Raw genomic sequence first — 22,365 nt, forward strand, 5'->3', positions numbered from 1 at the left:
AATGATTCGTTAATTTTTCTTGTCTTCCAAAATTTGTCTGTGTCGATGATTCTAGTTTTTTCCCAGTTTATCCCAATCTATCAAATAACTTTATTGAAAACTAAGTCAATATAAGCAAGAAATATCTTTTTTATAACAAAACATTTTCACTGTTTAGTTTAACTTACAGCCATCGCGTGAAATGTTTCTACCGTGTATATTAAACTCATAACCTCATTGTGAAATATTTCTATGATACTGATACCTTTATCTGAGATGTTGATTTCTCTCATATTTCATATCTTAGATATATGAAACCCACTTATTGATATAAAAATATCTTTCATACTAGTTAATACATATCTTAAAGTACAATTTGACAAAATTAATTTTCTGTTTTATTCCTATTTGAGAAGAGTGAGGCGTAGCCTCGTGGTTAACGTAAATCTCAACATTCACAGTTCGCCGACCGACACTACAAAAATACTTCCGCACTTGAGGTCATGGATGCACTAAAAAATGTAATAGGCCAATCCCACAAGAGTAATCCATATTTGGCTCTGGGTGCTGTTGTCTAGCTTTCTTCTCACTAATTTATCAGTTCAAAATTAAGGAAGTCTTCAGGCAGACAGTTCTTGTATAGTTTGCACGAAATTCTGAAACATAAACAAACAAATGGCTTAAAAAAGAAAACTATTTTTAGAAATGGCTGACAACGACAGTTTGCATATTAGTTTAATAATATGAATCTACAATCATCCAGCTGTTACACAGAAAGCGCTTTTATCTAATTGATTAAGCAAAAGTTTTTGAAGACTTTATACTTTAGACGAAACAATGTAATATTTATCGTTGCTTCATCTAATGGATAAATTCCTCAAAAAAGTCGTGTATGTTCGTAACTGTACTGCATTATCGAGTTTTTATTTTCTAATCGTAAGCAAAGATTTAATGTGGTTTTCTGACTTAGTTTTTTTTGCATATTTGTCCAATAAAGATAAACTATTTCAAGATAGCTTTAACTCTATTGCGAGATAAACTCGTGAATTTTCTTTTTTTTCTATAAAATCCTTAAAACTTTGAAAATTTCTAGTGCACAGTTATACTTCTATTGTTCAATTATATGTTGGTATTATATTTTCATGATCTACTCGGGCAGGTTTTTAACATTATGTTCGTAATATTCTTTGGTTTCAACTTCAAAGTTTCTTCGAAAACGAAATACGAATCAATCACTAGAAAAATAATTAACTTTAATTAACTTTGTAAATTAAATCGGTTTAATTCTACGCAGCACAGTGCCTCGTTTATGAGGAAACCTGATGGTACCATTACTAATTAATGGGGCCCCAGTGGCACAGCGGTATGTCTGTGGATTTACAACGCTAGAAACCGGGTTTCCATACAGATAGACCATTGTATAGTTTTGTGCTTAATTCCAAACAAACAAACTAATTAATGTTCTTAAAAACTTAATTATTTTTAGGATAAGAACATTAGCACGTGAATTACCTTTTTATTTGCTCCTAAAACACTTAAATTGGATACTTGTTTCTCATTTTTGAAACTCCGTTTATTCATTCAGAGGACTGTTCTATATCTCACTACAATGATGTGTATTTTAATATGATGAGAACTTATATCAGTAGTCTAGCATTGTCTTCTTTTCGAAACAACGATTCTGAATAGATATCTTATAATATATCTCTAAACGAATATTTGTCTTCACTAAACTTGGAAAATTAGTTGATTTAGTCGTAACCCAGACAAAGAAGGTAAAACAGTAATAAGTAGTGTTCAGAAAGAAATCAAACATAATGGTTCTCAAGTTATAATACGTATGCTTTCATAGGTTTACCTAAGATCTATAAGTTGAATGTTTCAAATAGTAGATCTGACAGATCCTAAATATGCGGACATTTAGTAAATTTTTTGAAGGGGATATAAGTAATGAATTTATGATAAAATTGATTGATTTATTAAGAAATCAAAATTCGCACCTGCTATGGTCAATTTATTTTGTGAGATCTAATGAAAAACAATGGTTTGAAGAACGTCCTGCTATCCTTAATACTGTACTATAGAGGTTGCGTTTAAGAAACATTTCTATGTTTCGACCACAGATATTGGAATAGCAAGTACTCTAATATAAGGTGTATAGTTGTATGCGAAAAAAAAATCTACCTTGCCATTTTCTCCTAAAATAATATAAAGTCATCAAGATTGTTTTTCATATCGCAAACCGACTTTTATTTTCAGAACTTTATACTCACTTGATAATTTATTCCCAAAAGTACGAATAGCCATTTCCTATCATTGACGTTTTGCTTGTATGACGCATTTAAATTAAGTTTTCGAAGGACGTGACCTCGAATAACCTCAACAGTGTTGCCAAAATGTAGTTCCACAACATCTCATTTCAAAGAACGGAATCATTTTTCCGTACCTCTTCAACTTTGAATTATTCGTTTATCAATGGACTTCTCAATCACCCAGAATATATATATATATATACGTGTGCGTGTCTGTCTGTCTGTATTTCTATCTGAAGGATGTGGCCCCTAAAGTTAAAAAAATGTTTGCCATTTACAACTATGGCCAGGTGGTTAGGGCGCTCGACTCGCAATCTGAGGGTCGCGGGATCGAATCCCCGTCACACCAAACATGTCCACCTTTTCAGCCATGGAGGCATTATAATATGACGGTCAGTTCCATTATTCGTGGTCAAAGAGTAGCCCAAGAGTTGGCGGTGGGTGGTGATGACTAGCTGCCTTCCCTCTAGTCTTACACTCGTAAATTAGGGACGGCTAGCGCAAATAGCTCTCGTGTAGCTTTGCGCGAAATTCAGAAACAAACAAACATTTACAACTTTGAATGTTTTATTTCTGCAAAAACATACGTGGTTTGTCGTATAAAATATTATGTTTCTTAGGAATCTGAAAAAATCATCAAACATCACTAAGATCTTTCAACAAAATATGACACCGCTATCACTAGCGACAGTTCTGTGATAGTTAGGTGAGCTGTGACACTGCATTAAGTAGCGACAGTTCTGTGATGGTTAGGTGAGCTGTGACACTGCTATCACTGGCGACAATTCTGTGATAGTTAGGTGAGCTGTGACACCGCTATCACTAGCGACAATTCTGTGATGGTTAGGTGATCTGTGAAACTGCATTAACTAGCGACAGTTCTGTGATGGTTAGGTGGTCTGTGACACTGCTATCACTGGCGACAATTCTGTGATAGTTAGGTGAGCTGTGACACTGCTATCACTAGCGACAATTCTGTGATAGTTAGGTGAGCTGTGACACTGCATTAACTAGCGACAGTTCTGTGATGGTTAGGTGAGCTGTGACACTGCTATCACTGGCGACAATTCTGTGATAGTTAGGTGAGCTGTGACACTGCTATCACTAGCGACAATTTTGTGATGGTTAGGTGATCTGTGAAACTGCATTAACTAGCGACAGTTCTGTGATAGTTAGGTGAGCTGTGACACTGCATTAACTAGTGACAGTTCTGTGATAGTTAGGTGGTCTGTGACACTGCTATCACTAGCGACAATTCTGTGATATTCAGGTGAGCTGTGACACTGCTATCACTAGCGACAGTTCTGTGATGGTTAGGTGAGCTGTGACATTGCTATAATTAGTGACGATTAGGTGAGCTGTGACACTGCTATTCTGAAACAAGCATTCATACAAATGAACCTTTAAAATCATCCTAACCATTGCTTCTAATTTACTATTAGAACTGTGCGGTATTGAAAGTCAACTTAAGTACAAATAAAATGAATGGATTATGTTATAACAGTAAAGAAAGTTTTTTTGTAATGATATAAATATGAGTGTCTTGTACTTAAGGCGCCTTCTTCCACTACCGATAATTCCCTATGGGATGGCAGAAAACTTTCACGAACTATAAATTTGTCCCCCTCAGCTTTACTTGCTTTCCAAGTCTAACAACTGTAAGCAGCAGACGAGTTCCAAAGGCTCATTTTCAGCAACCCCAAAGTAATGAAGTCAATTGGAAATGTCTGGAAATGGTATACCATTAATTTTCCTTTGTGCTTTCATTCGAAAAGGAAGTTTATTTATTGTTTTAGATGTAACCTACAACACACACATATATACTGGAAAATACTTTCGTAGCATGTTTTACAGTATTTTTTTAAGTGTCATTGACAGAGCGAAATTAATCCGACTCTCATAGACACTTAAGTACATCTGTGCTTGGTCCAAATGGTCTTCCGTTCAATTATGTGCCTTCTGAACAAGATTCTTTAATCAGTTTTGTATACCTAGATCCATTTGAATTATGGTGCTTGTTGTTCCATAGTAGGAACTATAGCTGTAGTGGGTAGATTGCGCATGGAACAGTCTATATCTTCCATGCTGAAATTATGCATTTACTTGCTTTGCCAATACGTCCAATATTACAGATACCCATTTTTTAGAAATGCTAAAATTGCCATCCTTTTATAATCATGAAATAAAACTTCATGTCTGAATGTCTCGTCAACCTTTCTAAAAGGTCAATTTTAAGGACCACCTGCACTTGAAAATCGTCATACCACAACTGGATAACGTCAGAAGCGTTAAGGCTTTTATTCCGTGTAATCAAAAGCCACAGAGATGGCCAGAAGTAAAGTGATTTAATATACAGTTTATTACCATAACTCGTTTACGCCTTTACTGTTTTACTAGTTGTAGGTTTATGGAATATATTTACGTTTTTCAATTTCCATTATCTTTTAATGTATCAAATAATACTTTACTAGTTTTTGCTTGTTCATTAAAAATTATTTTTTCCTTCAGGTACAGGTAATTACTTATGAATCAAGATTCTTATATACATACGACTGACTAAATCCATCATCACACATAAAACTATACTTAAGTCTGAACGTGATACAAAAAGCAGCAAATTTCTGGAGTAATAAAAAAACATGGAAGAAAGAAAATATTTTTTTTCGCGATAACTACGTTCTACTTAAGAGTTTTTAGTGACTGTTCAATGACTATTTAAAAGAAATATAATGTCACGATAATACGATTATGAAATATTTGGTCCGTAATTGAAACTTTACCTTTGCCTGGTTCTCGAATTCGTACAGCCACTTCCAGATTTTTCATATACAAACAACAACTATCACCATGTGATAAATAGACTAAAGCTAGACATTCTTTCACTGAAAAATCTTATAGGCCCACTTGACAGTAGCATATAATTTAAACAGCATCTATATTATTTGAAAAAATATGAAAGAACCTTGGTTGATTGTCTTCGTTTTAACGTCATGAACCTTTTTTTTTTGAAGAAATGTGCAGAGAAAACATGTGAATTCTGTTTATTATCCAGATACAATATGTACATTTGAAGTAAGTAACTTCGTTAAGTAGTATGACTGCTCCACATTAGACTATCAGTTGTGTAACTATGGCAGAAAAAGTTGGTCATGCATTTAGAATTCTAGTAAGTCTTAAGTACTGATGTGATACTGAACCGATTCGACATAGACAAGTGAGGGTCAGTTCGCTGAGTGATGTTTTAAGGTGTGTGTTTTTTTCCTTTTATTATTTGATAAAAGTTATTCAATGTTTTCATTCTCCAAAAATATAAAATTCTTTGATTGAAATAATCTTGTTTTGACAATTGTCTGTCTGTGTTGACGTAAATGTATATCGTCTACTGCATTTTAAAGAAGTAGGGTAAATTCTACATACACGTAGTTGCTTTCGTTTTGGGAGATTGAAAATCGTATGATAGGATGTTTCAAATATTTCTTCCTTTTATATCTTAAGCACGTGATCATAAATTGTACATATACCTGCTTTGCGCTTGCTTATTTGAAAAGATTGATTATAAATGATTTATAAGTCCATCTCGTAATTCTTATTACAAAAATATGTTAATTTTCTGCCAACTCAGGTTCTTATCTAATCTCACCTATGTAATATAATAAGAACTGTCATTTCTGATAAAACATAAACTAGTTGATGAAAACTTACCGTTCCTGGTTGATAAAAATCATCATTTTCGAGTACCTTTTTGTGATGAAAGCTGTAAATATTAACAAATACAAAACAACCGCCTAGAAGCATGATAATCGTATAATTTGCTGCCATATACATTTTAATGTTTCTACTACATGGATTTCCTCTAAAAAATTCAATTATACATGAATTGTCTTTTTACTACATTTCTTATCGTAGTTATAAAACGTATTCTTTATATTTCATTAAGGAAAAAAAATCCTGCCAAATTCAGGAACTCGCACATTAAAAGTTACATATTAAATAGGCCTAGCCCAGAAGATGCCCGTTTCAACTACATGTTCATTACAGTCATGCTGTTAAAGTTGCTGTTTCATGCTCAGTGTAGTTTGTAATTTAATTTTTGTTTCCTCACGTTCATAAACTAGTTTGACTTTACGAATAATGTGTACTGTGATTTCTTAGAAAGGGAATCGAGCTGATGAAACATTCTTGTCCTGGAAAAACAAAATAAAAAGCAACAACACCTGTTTTACAGGATTTAATTACCTATTATTTTATCTTATTGTAAAATATAATTATTATTTTATCAATTATATAGGAATGTATCATTAACAAACTATGTACTATTAAAGCAGAATTTTATTTTAAATCAGCAAGTTAACTTCAGTAATTCCAGTTGAACTATTTAGAAATTTGTAACTTCGTGTCTGTGCTTTATGTAATAAAAGTATTAATCTGCCCATTTTCTTTAAATGTTCAACTTACAAACATTCACCTTTGAACTCGATTTGTCTAATAGTATATATTTCCTATTCATTGATACAGCTTAGTGATGAGGGAATACGTTTTTTATCCAAGAATTGCTAGTATTAATAAACGCTGCTTGAAACTTTTTTTAATGAGAAACCATCATGGCGCCGAGCTGTTAGTAACTGAAGAGTGGGGGAGAGGGGGGGTCGAAGGTCAGCTCTCTTTTTTTCGCTTTGTTTGCACGTGATTGCGCCCGCACGCAGTGACGAGCTCGATGACTTTTAAGATTTTATCAGGCTTTTTCACGGAGCGCGAGTGATGGTTGTAGACCGGTAAGACGGGAACAATGCCATCAGAACAGCATTCCACAGTATACCTTGGCCGGAGGCTCCTGCACAGGTAAAGGAAGGGAGTGGAATCATGTGAGCGAAAGCAAGATGGTAGAGGAGGAAACTGTTTAGGGCCGCTCATCTCCACAGGGATTCATTTTTGCAAAATAAATCATCCAACGTAACGCTATTATTCGTCTAATCACATTCAGAGATTACGATTTGATGGTATACTAATAACTTAAAAACATAACTAAACTTTACTGCTAAAGAAGAAAACAGGTTACATTTCAGAAGTGTTGTTGAGTCGTTTTTTAAGCTCTTATAAAAATATACGTACAAGATAGTTATTTGTCAACCAGATTAAATCTATTGAATTTTGTCCTTCAATATCAATAACGGGAAGGTTTATAAAACAGACATACTTATATCCAGTAACTGCATTTTCAAATTTCATAAAAATTAATGCTTTAAACGTATTAACTAATTATTAAGGAGTTGTGCCCAAAAATACGTTAACTTTATACATCGAAAATGGAAAAACATAAAATAGCATATAGAATAATGAAGACATCAAACTGACTAGAAATATTTAATTTAATCCACGGTACACCAAAAAGATAAAAACATGTAATGATTAGCTGCACTGAACCGTCGGTTGAGTACATTCGCTTTTAATGAGAGACGTAAGTAACGAACAAAACCGCACGTGTATACTTGCCTGATATTTGTAATACTGATACAGTTTTCATCGGTTTAATGAGGGAGAAAAAGGTTGAATTACTTTGACTTGCTTTTGTAGAGATTTAAAAAATCAGTGTAAGAGTTGAATAAGCAAATAATTAAAATAATTTCTTCTTCAAACAAAAGGAATGAAAAAATTATATACACTAAATAAATTATAAAACAACTATTGACATGAATAGTAAGATTGTAATAATTACAGCTTTGGTTATACTAGATTACACGAAATATTACATTTTGAGCAAAAAAAGATAATAAAATATTAAGTGAATTCATGTGACATTTATATGTAGAAATTTTCATCGGTCTCTTAACTTTTTTCGATGTCACTGTCTGTGTTAGAATATGGAGGGTTAATTGCACTTTAAAGAAAAATTATTTGCGAACTCTAATACAGTGATGTGCCTCCACACATGCGAGTCTTGGCACTTGGCTCCACGTGTGACATGTTCATTGCGAATATATTTGGTTCTCGGAGAAGTGGTGACTATTCGACAATGCAATGGTGTAATATGACTGAAAGTATAACAAAGCTCTTTCCGAAGAAAGATGTTCATTTTGCGAAAGAGGAAAATAGCAAAGAGATGCAAAGCTCTTAAAACACCAGTTTCAAAAACGACTATCTATAATAAACCAAATAGCAATCTAGTATATACGCATAACTGTCGCCACCATTGCCAAAGCTCGCAAAATGGTCATCCGGAGAAACCATCCTACCTAAAAACGTACAGCTAACAAGTTGCATAGACCTTGAATAAAAGTGTAAACCATAAGTGCACAAACAGTTCTCAGAAATATTAGTGACAGAAGGACAAACTAAAGAAAACTGTGCGAATCATACTTTGTACGTGAACGTTTGAAGTTTATTGTAACATTGAACAAGGCCTGGGTGTAACTGTGCAAATAACTCAATACGAAACAAGTTATTTGCTATCGAACACCGGTGATAAGGACTAATCAGTCTTTTACGAAGAATGTAAAATAAAAGTTTTTCATTGGGTTTTATGTTTGTCACAAGTTTCGAATAAAATTATCATACCTGAAGAAATTAGACTACTGTTCTGTAGCATGTTCCACCATCAATAAAATTTTTCCTTATGATAATAAATCGTTGTTCGCCTCCTTATTATTATATTAGCATAATGTGCTTCATTACTCGAGTAAAATACACATTAAAGCAAAGACGAACTCTTAGCTACTATGAAGAAAATGCATGGTAAGTAAGGTTCGCGTCTAGTAGAGTATTAAGATAGATGTGTTACTATTTAGACAGCAGATATAAGGTTTTGTTAGTTAGTTGCTAAGTGCAAAGCTACACAATGGGCTATCTGTGCTCTGTTCACAGCGGGTATTGAAACCAGATTTTTAGAGTTATAAGACTTCAGAGTTACCGATGAGCCTCCGGAGGGCTGATAAAAATTAATGGGTTATTATTATTATTATGCGTTTCCTGAACAACAAAAAATATACACATCCAAGCTTAGATAAAAATTATCTTTCGGGGTTGGTTTAAATCAAAGATTGTCTGTTTGGGTTTGTTTATTTGTTAAGCACAAAGCTACACAATGGTGGCACAGTGGTATGTCTGCGGACTTATACTGCTAAAAACCGGGTTTCGAAACCCGTAGTTGGCAGAGCACAGATAGCCCTTTGTATAGCTTTGTACTTAATAACAAACAACAACAACAACAATTCCATTTATGCATATATCTCTGATCCTTTTTGTAACTTGGCTAATCTCGCAAAAGTGTGTATTTGTCAGATACTTTATAACTGAGATTTGGTGGGTAAGGCGTTCGACTTGTTGCAACCTGCAAGTCACGAGATTGAATCCCGTTACTGAACATGCTCGCCCTTTAAGCCGTGTATATGTTATAATATGATGGTCAATCTCACTTTTCGTTGGACAAATATTAGCCCAACAGTTGACGATGGGTAATTTTGATTAGCTGCCTTTCCTTTAGTATATCACTTCGAAATTAGAGATGGCTAGCGTAGATATCCCCCGAGTAGCTTTGTGCAAAATTAAACCAAAAAAAGAAAACGTTATAAGTGACTAACACAATAAGGAAGAAAATAAAAATAATAATTTTTTTAAAATAATCAAACAAGTTGTTCAGCTAATAAGGATAAAAGAGCAATGAAGTGAAATAAAAATTTGTTAATGAAAAATATATTATACGAAAAAGACAATTTTTCATTAATAAGTATTTGAAATTTTTTCCAAAATATATGTACTAAGATAATGAACACTAAATCGATAAACTCGGAGTTTATTTATTACAAAAATATATTGGATGCAATTTAATGTTACTCCTTCTTTGTGAACACGAGCTGGATTTTGGAGCTGGCGAGTTGGTTTCGAATCTATGTGACACTACAAAATATTCTTGCAGTTTAAGCTAGGGACGCACTATAAGAATAGTAGGTAAAATCCTTGACACTAAGTCACATGAGTGATAACGTTTAAGCAAGCGGGTTTTCTGCCTAAATACGAGGTGTAGTTATATAACCTCATAACTCTCACTCGAAAGTATTAACTCTGGTGTAGAAAAATAAATATCAAGACTAAGTGATGGATTAATACAATTTCAATAACATGACCCTAAAGTATTTCTGAGAATGCTACCATTATTTAGATAATTAGTTTAATCTAATGTATAGCGCCTTCTCTCTATTAGACTGGTATGAGGTGTTATTCAACTTGAACGAGACTTCATAGGACACACGAGTTAAACGGATAGATCAAAGATCCCAAGTTTCGGGCATAGCCATCGTAATTTATAATTGCTGACCACAAAAGGAGAAATCAGTCAACAGTACACACTGCTTACGGGGCTACTGGCTACTTTATAGATCCAAACAATGGGATTGACTATCACTTTTATAATACAATCACAGCTAAAACTGTGGAGAATGTTCAACGACATATCTTGGTTCAAACTCTGGAGTTTGTGATACGCAGCCCGACATGATAATCGTTATGTTATACCCAGCCTTATATTGGATAACAATTATTTGGAGATCAATAACAATATAAATAAGTAGCTATCTCTTCAGTGGATAACTCGTATAACTTCTAAAATACTATCTCTAGCTCTTAACTTGTTTTTCTTGATTCCAAGCTTCTTCTCAAAAACCATCCTGAACCACAGTTTCATCAAGAATCCCATATTCTATATCATAAAGAACTATACTTAACAGTTTTGGAACAACTTTGTTAGATGGGTTAAATATGAATGGTTGTTTATTAATCAGAAAACGAAAAGATAATTTTCATGATATCTGTAATTCTGATGAGAAGGCAAAGAACTGACCATACGTTATAAGACAGTGTTGCATATTCTAATGCTGTGGCCCGTTTCTGCAGATGAGAACCATAGCGCCATGTACAGCATGCTTGTTTATTGAAATTTGCGTTGTGCTATTTGAATTTTGCTACTCGTCCCTAATTTTGAGGCGATAAACAGAAGGAAGGCAAATGGTCAACACCCCGTACTGCTGCTCTTTTACCAACGAATTGACTGTCATCATTATAACGCCCCCACAGCTTTAAGGGCGAGCATGTTCGGTGACGGAGTTCCAACCCGCAAATTGGGAGTCGAGTGTCTTAACCGCCAGGCCATTCACGGCCTATGAGCAAATGTTTAGCAAGTATATTTAGCAAGGAATTCTTGAACATCGGAATACGCAATGCTATCTGTGCTATCAGAGACTTATGGTTGAAGGGTTGTGTTGTCACAGCCTCTTCCTAGGAAGGATATTCGTATAATGAGGTTATTAAACTATGTAGAGAAAAAACAAAGCTATTTGAAGAACTTCGGTGTTTCCCATAGTTGCAATAAAACTTCAACATAACACTAATGGACTTCGAAACCAAACACTAAGTTAACCCAGAACAACACCCTCATTAGTAAAGTAAGAGTTTTGTTAAATAATTAAACTGTTCGGACCAAAGAGTCAGTGCAAAGAATTTGGACATATTTCATGCTATTATTAACAAAATAGTAAACGAGCATTTAATGTTAACTAAGACTCATAAGCTTCTCCCTACAAACCGAGATAAACAGCTGCTTTCATACGATAGGTGGCCGAGAAAACAAGAATCACAGCGATTTCGTTTGACTTTATGCCTATCAAGCCCTTCGATAAGGCTTCATTGGATTTTAGTGTCTCTGGTGTATTCAAACATGGTATCAAAAATCAACGTTCACGTACATCGGAAGGCTCGTGGAAAGTTTGTTAAGTCCTTACAGTCCTTTACAGAAGCTGTGACAGTAGAAAATGCGGTGTCGGACAGTAGAACGTAATTATGGACATCAGAATGAACATGATCAATAATGGAGGAAGTCGTTTCAAAAGTAGCACTGGACTTGAAGCATTATTCTTAAAAGGTGAGATTAAACCCTCAGTAAAATATCTAAATCTTCTCATTTATCGATCAAAATAAAAAAAAATAATCGTTTTTAAAGTAAATAGCTGTGTTTTGGGACAAATCCCCCCCCCCCCCAGCGGCACAGCGCTATGTCTGCGGACTTACAACGCTAGAAACTGGGTTTCGATATCCGTGGTGGGCAGAGCATAGATAGCCCTTTGTGTAGCTTTGTACTTAACTACAAACAAAACAAAATGGGGACAAAACTACATTCTACTGTCTTACATCACAAGTTCCACTGTCACAAACTTCTGCAAAGACAATAACCTTGTTTAATTGACAACCACTTACAAAATTTGCTCAAACAGATTCTTCAAGTAAAAAACCTACAGATCACCCAACTTTCTTTGTCGTGCTTAGTAGCCTATAATAGTGGTTTTAACCTTTCTCATTTTACGTTTTGTAAGAAGCTTACCGACCGTTAAAAATGTGTAGGCCTACACTACAGTACAGATGTCATAGTTCTGATCGGCTTGAGCCATTGAAACCATAGTTCTAGGCATGGGATGGATTTGGCTTGGTACTACAGTATGTGACTTATATATATGGAGTACAAAGAATTAAATGGTTATACATAGGTTTGTGAAAATAAGTTTGAAAGAACCTAGAATTTTGATAACATGAGTATTTATACAGAAGAATAGTATACATTTATTAATAATTATTATTATACATTTTTTTCATCGAATATTTCCACATACTAGCAATTGGTTACCCCTGGTCCGTATGATCTCTATGTCTAATTATTAAGTTTGTTTGTTTGTTTTTGGAATTTCCGGCTAGCGCAGATAGCCCTCGTGTAGCTTTGCGCTCATACCTCTATTAATCGTCTTCCCAGCCATTAAAGAAATATTCTAAGATGGTGTCGCCCCTAGTGGCACAGCGGTATGTCTGCGGACTTAAAACACTAGAATCCGGGTTTCGATACCCATGGTGGGCAGAGCACAGATAGCCCATTGTGTAGCTTTGTGCTTAATTACAAACAAACTAAGATGCTGTCTTTCACAGTATATATTAACGTTAACTCACATTTTTCAAAAGTTCAATTGCTCAACGGGTCAGAAAAATCCATTTCAATTTAGTAGACATTATCCATTATAATAACTAATAATATCTAAATGCGCATTCGCTCACACTTCATTCCAACGGATGTAAACAGCAGGAGGATGTAAATATATTTTAGTAGACATTTTGTACAACAACATACTAAAAGCTTATCAATTCTTTTAAGAAGGCCTAACGTTGGGTCGTAGAATAACATCATATGTTCATTTATTGATAGTATTGAGTACGGTAAAGTTTAGCCCTAACTAAATTAAAGCAAATCATACACAAGTTATAGCGTTAATTTATCTCTTTATCGAATATTGACCTTACTTAATAAAGGCTAAACTAATGTTAGGCCTAAGACAAGAGGACTTGTGCATTATTTTGGAAATCCTGTATTTCGAGAAGTACTGTTGCAGTAAAGATACAAATGTTTTGCTGGTCTCTGGAAATATTCAATACCATCCTTGACATATTGAACTAACGTGTTTCAGTATAGAACTAAATTGTGAAGTTATATTCTAAAAACAACTAACTGAATTATCGTAAATGAAAAATAGCGATGTTGCCATTTGTTTTTTCTTTATTATTTGTTGGCCCGGCATGGTCAGGTGGTTAGGGCGCTCAACTCGCAATCTGAGGGTCGTGGGTTCGAATCTCCGTCCCACCAAACATGCTCGCCCTTTCAGCCGTGGGGGGCGTTATAATGTGACGGTCAATCCCACTATTCGTTGGTAAAAGAGTAGCCCAAGAGTTGGCGGTGGGTGGTGATGACTAGATGCCTTCCCTCTAGTCTTACACTGCTAAATTAGGGATACACAATTGGCTATCTCTGCTTTACCCACACCGAGTATCGAAACCCGATTGTTAGCGTTATAAGCTTTCAGACTTACCGCCGAGCCAGTTGGCACCTTTATTAAAGGAAATTATTCTGCAGAGTTCTTTTCTACCGTTTTACACTAGATGTCGCGCTATTCGTCCACCATCAATCTTATTGGTCGTGTTTCGTACTGTAACCTTGAAGAAAACACTTGAACAACATGGTTCCATGTACATTCAAAATAACAATTTTGAAATCCTGTTTCTTTTAATCATTTTTAATTGTACGTTAGTTTCAAGTAGATAATTTAGATATTTCCGAATATAACTGAGGAAACGTGAAATGTAAAAAGACAAATTTCACACCATCCATGTATTGGTTGTGACAAGGCTTCATACCTTCCCAACAGACAGATTGTTTTATTCAAGTTTCTAGGACATTTACTTTTTATTTTAAATATATATATATATATTATCTTTCCAAGATGTTTGTTTTTCTCTGTTGGGCCCCTCAAAAGTAAATCTATGGGCTTGCAACGCCAAACATAGGGTCTCAACACAGGTTGTAGGCATAGCACAGATAGCCCATTGTGTAGCTTTGCGCTTACCTATAAACAAACATAGGTTATTCATATCTTATCAATATTATCAGCAATGTTTTTATATAATATTTGCCACTTTATTTTGTTTCATGAAATTACAATCCTGTTTTTATTTGTTTGTTTATTTGTTTTTGTCATCTGTCGTCAATAATATTTCAATAAATTTATCTCTACCAATTCTATTGTCTTTTCCCACCAAAAACTACACATCCGTATACCTTTCTTTAAAATATAGAACATCAATTCTAAACGAATTACTTTTCAGTTTATTCTTTCTTGCGCCTACATGCTCAGACTTTAACATTGATTTCCTCCATTTCATTGGAGTTCTTATGAAATGAATGTTTTATGTATAATCCTCATGCACGTAATTTAGCCTGGTTTTTGAAAGGAGCTGGGATTGATGTAATCCACCTCCATTAAATTTGTAATCTCAATTACAGGTTTATTGAACCAGATAATTGACACGGAATGGAAAAATAATAAACTAGATGACAGCGCACATAACATAAGGAATTGAAAGTATAAAACTCAAAAATTAGTACTTCTTTGTGGAATTTCGCGCAAAGATACTCGAGGATTATCTGCTCTAGCCGTCCTTAATTTAGAAGTGATAAACTAGAACGGAAGGCAGCTAGTGAATACCATGTTAGATGATGTGATTCGAATCCGCGCCCGGTAAATTGCGAGTCAAGTACCTTATTCATCATGTGTCATTTGCTCGAAGCAGGTTAACTGTCATGGAGTGCCATTGTTCTCTTGTTTCCGCTATTCTAACAAAATTACTATATGATGCTCCAATCCAATCTCTGATGCGATCCATCCATATATTTATTGGTTTGTCTTTTCCTCTTTTCCCATTCATTTTTCCTTCTAGCTACAGTCTTTGTATTCCATTTCTTCTAATTACATGTCCAAAGTACTCACATTTTCTTTTATTGATAATTGATAATAGTGTTCTTTCACCATTTCTAATACTTCGTCATTTGTTTTATGTTCTGTCCAATGTATTTTTAATACTCTCCTATAGATCCACATTTCAAATTCCTCAATCTTTTTAGTAATTGCTTTAGGTATTGTACACGTTTCAGCACCATATAGTAGGGTGACTAGTCTCATCCACGTTGTTATGTTAATGTTTCTTGATGTTCGTACTTTTGACATGTTGTTAAATGCACTCCTGGCTATTTCCATTCTTCTTACCATCTTCAGTGCTCATGTGTCCTAAATATATATAATTTTTTATTTGTTCAGTTGATGTTTTCTCTATAGTTCGATTGATTTGAGGTACACCTTGGTTCTTAGTTACTACCATTGACTTGATCATTTTAGTATTTATTTCCACTCCATAGTGTTTTCCTTTTTCATTTACTTCGTTTACTAACTCTTGTAGACTTGACACACTTAGAGTTAGTAGTAATGTGTCATTTGCATAAATACCCTAATCACCAGGCCCTAAAACAGAGTAAACAAAAGCAGCAGTACAATACAGAAAAGCAACAACAGGTATACTAGGAAAGAGTAAACAAACGTAACAGTAGATGATGGATATATATAACACAAAAATGTGTTTGTTTATTTGTACTTAAGCACAATACTACACATTGGGCTATCGGTGCTCTGCCCACCGCGGGTATCGAAACCCGGTTTCTAGCGTTGTAAGTCCGCAGACATACCGCTGTGAGACTGGGGGCAACACAAAAATAAAACAAAGAAATTATGAAAAACTTAAACAAAAAAAACAACAGATATACAAAAATAAAGTCAAAAGAATTAGCCAAATACTAGTAAACAAAAATATATACAAGACGCCAAAATAAAAACTATAAAAACAGAGATGAGAATACATTTAAAATAAAATTAAAATAATTGGGCAAATACTAGTAAACAAAGGTAACTATATATATATGACGACAAAATAAAAAAGTATAAAAACAGAGATGACAATACATTTAAAATAAAATTAAAATAATTGGGCAAATACTAGTAAACAAAGGTAACTATATATATATGACGACAAAATAAAAAAGTATAAAAACAGAGATGAGAATACATTTAAAATAAAATTAAACGAATTGGGCAAATACTAGTAAACAAAGGTAACTATATATACAAGACGACAAAATAAAAAAGTATTAAAAACAGAGATGACAATACATTTAAGAAAAATGAGAAAAACAAGGAATTAGAGAGACAGAAAAAGTAATCAAAGATAATGGCAGCTATAAGACAAAGAACTAGGAAAGAATAGAAAACAAAGGTAACAGTGGATATTTGTTTTAGCGTAAAGCTAAACAACGGATAACATGCGCTCTGTCCACCGCAGAGACTCGAACTTACCTCTCATCCACAGGGAGCCAAGAATAGATATAATACAAAGAAATTAAACAAATTAACAAGAAAAACACTATCATTAATAAATGTAAGAAATAAGGCGTGTAACAGCCCCGAAAACAGCCCCAACTAGAACTCTTTCATAAACATGTGTGAATACTGATTGGTTAAAACTCTCATCAACTCTCCTGTCTCTTTTTAAGCTACTTAAATAATTTTCTTACTTTCAAATATAAAATAAATGTATTTGATTAGAGCTAAAAAAATTATAAGAACATTTTTATATGTGTAAACATCAAACTTAGGCCTATCACATTATCATGTATTAGATGTTTGTTTGTTTGTAGTTATCCACAAAGGTAAACAATGGGCTATCTGTGCTCTGCCCACCACGGGTATCGAAACCCGGTTTCTAGCGTTGTAAGTCTGCAGACATACCGCTGTGCCACTGGAGGGGCTGTATTAGATGTTACTTAATATTTTTTTCCAAAAATCTGTATAATTAATATCTTAAACATATTTAGTAACAATCTAGTTGTATGTTAACATTCTGTGCAATATCCTGCAGTATATACGAAGCTCCAAACAATAATGAAACTGTAACCACCAGATTGCGAAACTTTGGCTCAATGTGTAGAGATTATCTGGAATGTACATTTTTCTTTTAGGAGGAAGTAGCTGATACTTATAAACATTTACAAATTATTCGGCGATATAAAAATGTGATGAGTCCCCCAGTGGCACAGCGGTATGTCTGCGGACTTACAACGCTAGAATCCGGGTTTCGATACCAGATCACAGATAGCTCATTGTGTAGCTTTGTGCTTAATTACAAACAAATGTGATGAAAACAATGAAATACTCTATTTAAATACAAGGGTAAGTACAGAATGATTGATAAGCTAGGACACATTGGGAAGCTTCTAGGAGCTAAAACATTTCATAGCAATTAAGCACTGAATTAATATCAGAAATCAGTACATCGGAATTATCCACACCGCGTATCGTAGACATGTAAATGATAATATTCTTCTTTCTAGAGTAACTAAAAATTGGAGTTCCTAAATATTACACAATGAACATTGATTTTCTTTATAAAATCATTTTTGGGTTTAGGCCTAACAAAGTAACTCAAATAAGGCACCCCAAAATATAATAATAAACATTTCTATTTTTATACTGTAACGATAAAAGTAAATACCAGAGATCTTCAAAAAGGGGAATAATGAAGACTCTATAACCTACCGGGTTGTATGTAGTTTGGTAGAGATGATATGTAAAGCATACTTTCAGTTAAATATAAAAGTAAAATCAATAAATCCATTTCCCCTATTGCATTATAACTTAATTTAATTTCGAGAGATAAATACACATCTTTCACAGGTAATAAACAGAAAACACTATAGCTACTTTGGCGAGTTTGGAGAGAAGGCAAAGTTCTTTCTTTAGCGTTCAAGGCACAATTTGTTTTTGTTCTAATCTTGCCAGTCGATGCATGTTACAGCACTTAGCACATGGAAACCTCTTTGCTTCATGTTAAGTAGAAACGGATGATTCTTATTAGCTAACCAAGAGACCTCCAGAAATCAAGCAAACCATGTTTTATTGTTATGGACAAGCGGCAAAACCATACAAATAAAAGCAAAATAAACATGAACAACGAATTTAGAGCTAGACATTACTCTTATCTGATCATTTTAGACCAGTTATAGGTATGTTAAAATCATAATTATAATATTTTTTTCCTATATTCAAAAAATGAAGAGAAATGTTATCTTCCAAATTTAAGAATTCAATCCAAAGATGAAATTATAAGCTATACTTATTTATTTAATACTGAAATCAAAATAAATCCTAAGACACTTTTATTTTTCTAATAGGGTGGTTAGCCTCTGTAAATGGTTGCCTTCAGCTAATGTGGAGGCAGTAAATGTAAGTGAGTTTAAGAAAAAAGCTTGATAACTATATAAATAATAAGGGCTGGCTTTAAGTTTTTTTAATAGTTTTAGTTTAGTTTAGAGGATGGGACAGCCGAGATGGACCAATAGGTCTCTTGTTGTCTCTAAACATTATATTATGTTATTATATTATGATTGTACCTTTGGGCCGTGGATGCGTTTAATTTTTTAGTATTCTAGATTAATCTAAACACAAGCATTCTCTTCCACTTTACAGTATATTTAGCATTTTATATTCAAGGAAATAGTTTTGTATATATATATATATGTATGTTGTTGTTTAAATTTTCCAAACGTTTCAAAAATCTTATCCCCGATGAAACAATAAACCCATTATGAGCTTTGCACGAAGAAAACAACAATAATCATAAAGCTTTTTTTTTATATAAAATGGAATATAAAAATAATGGTCAAATTCCACTATTCCATGAAAGTAGACCAAGAGTTGGCGGTGAGTGATGTTCATAATATATCTTTCCGATTATCAGTCAATTCAAAATTATGGACGGCTAACGCAGATACCTTTCATGTAGCTTTGCGTGAATATTTGAAACAATTGTAAGGTTTGAGTTGACCCTCTAGTAGAGCTCTGAACTTTTAATGCTGATGATCCGGGTTTGAATCTGTGCGATGTCCCAAAATGTTCTCCGCGCTCTAAGCTGTTGGCGCGTTATAAAAGTGACAGTTAAATCATTAGTGTGGATGGTGAGTGTTAGAGTGTTGCTGATCGGTTGTCTTCCCTCTTGTCAATTGTTCAAAATTAGGACCAGTGACTGAAAGCCTTTGTAACTTTGTAATAAATACAAAATATAAATACAGTTTGAAACAAACAAATAAATTGTTCGTTCTTTTAAAATTAAAATATCTTAGTTTTTTTTATATTTGGCCACTTCTCGTTGTTTTAAGTCCTGTAACTAACCATTCGAGCGTCTGGATTATTTTACAGCTTCACTCTGACACTTGAGATTGAAGCCAATGAATTAAGCCTCAAGGCGACCCACTGTTGCCTTGTAAACAACAAGACAATGAACATACAAATATATATGCTGTAGCATTAATTTTGAGTAGGAACATTTTATATTCCAACCTAAAGAATTAATTTTTATTCAAAATTAATTAAAATTAATTCGAATTAGTGTGCTGAAATAATCTTTTAAGTACCAATTTATATATATATATATTTTTAATCGCAGTATTTGTTTAAAGTACGATTACATTTACAGTCAATATTATGACATCACGAAATTAATGTTTTGTGAAAGGTACCACCAGTGGTGAAGTAATTGTTTGTTTGTTTGTTTTAATCAAGCACAAAGCTACACAACAGGCTATCTGTGCTCTGCCCACCACGGGTATCGAAACCCGGATTCTAGCATTGTAAGTCCGCAGACATACCGCTGTGCCACTGGGAAGGGGCGGTGAAGTAATACAAAAGTAATTTTTAATTATTCTTATAACATTTCTTGTACATATACTTCTGTTTATCATAGAACTTGTTAATATTACAAAAAATACATAAACGTGTTTTTCTGAGCACACTGAAAACAGCTTCATCCATCATCTAGAAAATATACGGAGTGAAAACTTTTTACTGTTTGTAAATACATTTATTAAGTCTAAACGATTAAACAATTAATATACATGCTTTTATTAGAGAAAACAAAAATATTTCATTTCGAAAGCCCCTTTCTTTTTCATTTCAAAATGTGGTATCTTTAAATATTTTCCCGAAATCATTACCCTTCAAAGTTCCAGCAAAACCAATCTTTCTTGAAATTAAGAGATCAAAAATGTACCTGAGTTTCAGAATAAGGTTTAAGAAGGTTTTGTTTTAGAGTAGTGATGATAATACTTTACTTAAAATTTAAAACTGTACGTGTATAAGTTCTACTATCTTAATCGCTTGTTTTACCAATAATCAGCTCTTAACATGTTCTTATAAAATTTTATCTTTCCTTAATTTAAATCTTTCTCATATCATACCTCTATTAATCGTCTTCCCAGTCTTTCGCGTTTCGCTTAATAACAAACAAATCTTCAATTAAGAAAATATATATACATTAGTCAATTTATTCTAAAGTCAAGAAAGATTTCAAAATTGGTTGAGATTAGTTTGTTTATCGTTACTGTGGACAAGAATTGACGTTTAATGTTATTTCTGAAAATTTGAGTGATTATGTACGCCCCCTTAAGAATCAGAATTATCTGACATAATACATGAACTGTATCTGATAATAATGGCAATACGGGAAGCAAATATGTTTTTGTTCTTCTGGCAGACTTTTACATTAATTAGTGTTTACATTTAGTACGAATAAAGATTTTCGTTAACGACACAATCAGAAAATCTTGAATTTTCTGAAAATGATTAAAGCTCATCATTACGACCCCCTACCTCTCTAGGTGGCCCAGCTTGAGGGTTCATAACGCTACAATTAAGGTTCGATACCCGCCATGCGCACAGTGTGCATTGAAGATATTTTTGTTTGTTTAAGTGCAATGCTTAAATAAACAGATCTTTATAACATTTTAAAATAAAAAGGAGAATCAGAAACAAAATTCATTCGCTACCAAAAAGACATTTATTTACATATTTATTTTGTCTTAGAAGGAGAACAAGTAAGTCCAAGTCTTTTGAAACATATGTGGACATGAACTTGAAAAGTATGGAATAAAAGGAAGACTTCACTGCCGACAAACTTCAAGATATCCTTATTTCATTATGAAAACATTTTTTCCCCTATAATTCTTACCCGTTTCAATGCATATACCGTATATACCAATAAGGTGATCACTAAGAAATTAATTAGAAAATTAAAAAGGCGAATATTTCTTCTGACTACAGTATTTTAACCAGCCACGTAAAGTTTGTATTGTAGCTTGTAAAATGTTTTGTTGTAAAATTCTAGTTTGTAAAAATTATTTGTTGTTATAAAAAAAAATTTTCTTGTCTGATGAACATTTTCAATTGTTCAATTATTGGTACCAGCTACTGAACAGTTGTTTAATTATTGGTACCAGCTACTGAACAGTTGTTTAATTATTGGTACCAGCTACTGAACATTTTTTTAATTATTGGTACCAGCTACTGAACAGTTGTTTAATTATTGGTACCAGCTACTGAACAGTTGTTTAATTATTGGTACCAGCTACTGAACAGTTGTTTAATTATTGATACCAGCTACTGAACAGTTGTTTAATTATTGGTACCAGCTACTGAACAGTTGTTTAATTATTGATACCAGCTACTGAACAGTTGTTTAATTATTGGTACCAGCTACTGAACAGTTGTTTAATTATTGGTACCAGCTACTGAACAGTTGTTTAATTATTGGTACCAGCTACTGAACAGTTGTTTAATTATTG

The 22,365-nt window shown here is 33.5% G+C and overlaps 1 long non-coding RNA gene across 1 annotated transcript in view; it reads right to left on the minus strand.

The window, feature by feature from the left end:
* Positions 1-301: 301 nt before the first annotated feature.
* LOC111084909 overlaps positions 302-22,365 on the minus strand; it is a 25,896-nt gene continuing 3,832 nt past the window's right edge. The window contains exon 3 of the long non-coding RNA XR_002609797.1: positions 302-635. This is a non-coding gene — a long non-coding RNA (uncharacterized LOC111084909). The remainder of the gene's footprint in view (positions 636-22,365) is intronic.

This window comes from Limulus polyphemus, unplaced genomic scaffold (genome assembly GCF_000517525.1).
Source record: "Limulus polyphemus unplaced genomic scaffold, Limulus_polyphemus-2.1.2 Scaffold7, whole genome shotgun sequence".
NCBI classification, from domain to species: domain Eukaryota; kingdom Metazoa; phylum Arthropoda; class Merostomata; order Xiphosura; family Limulidae; genus Limulus; species Limulus polyphemus.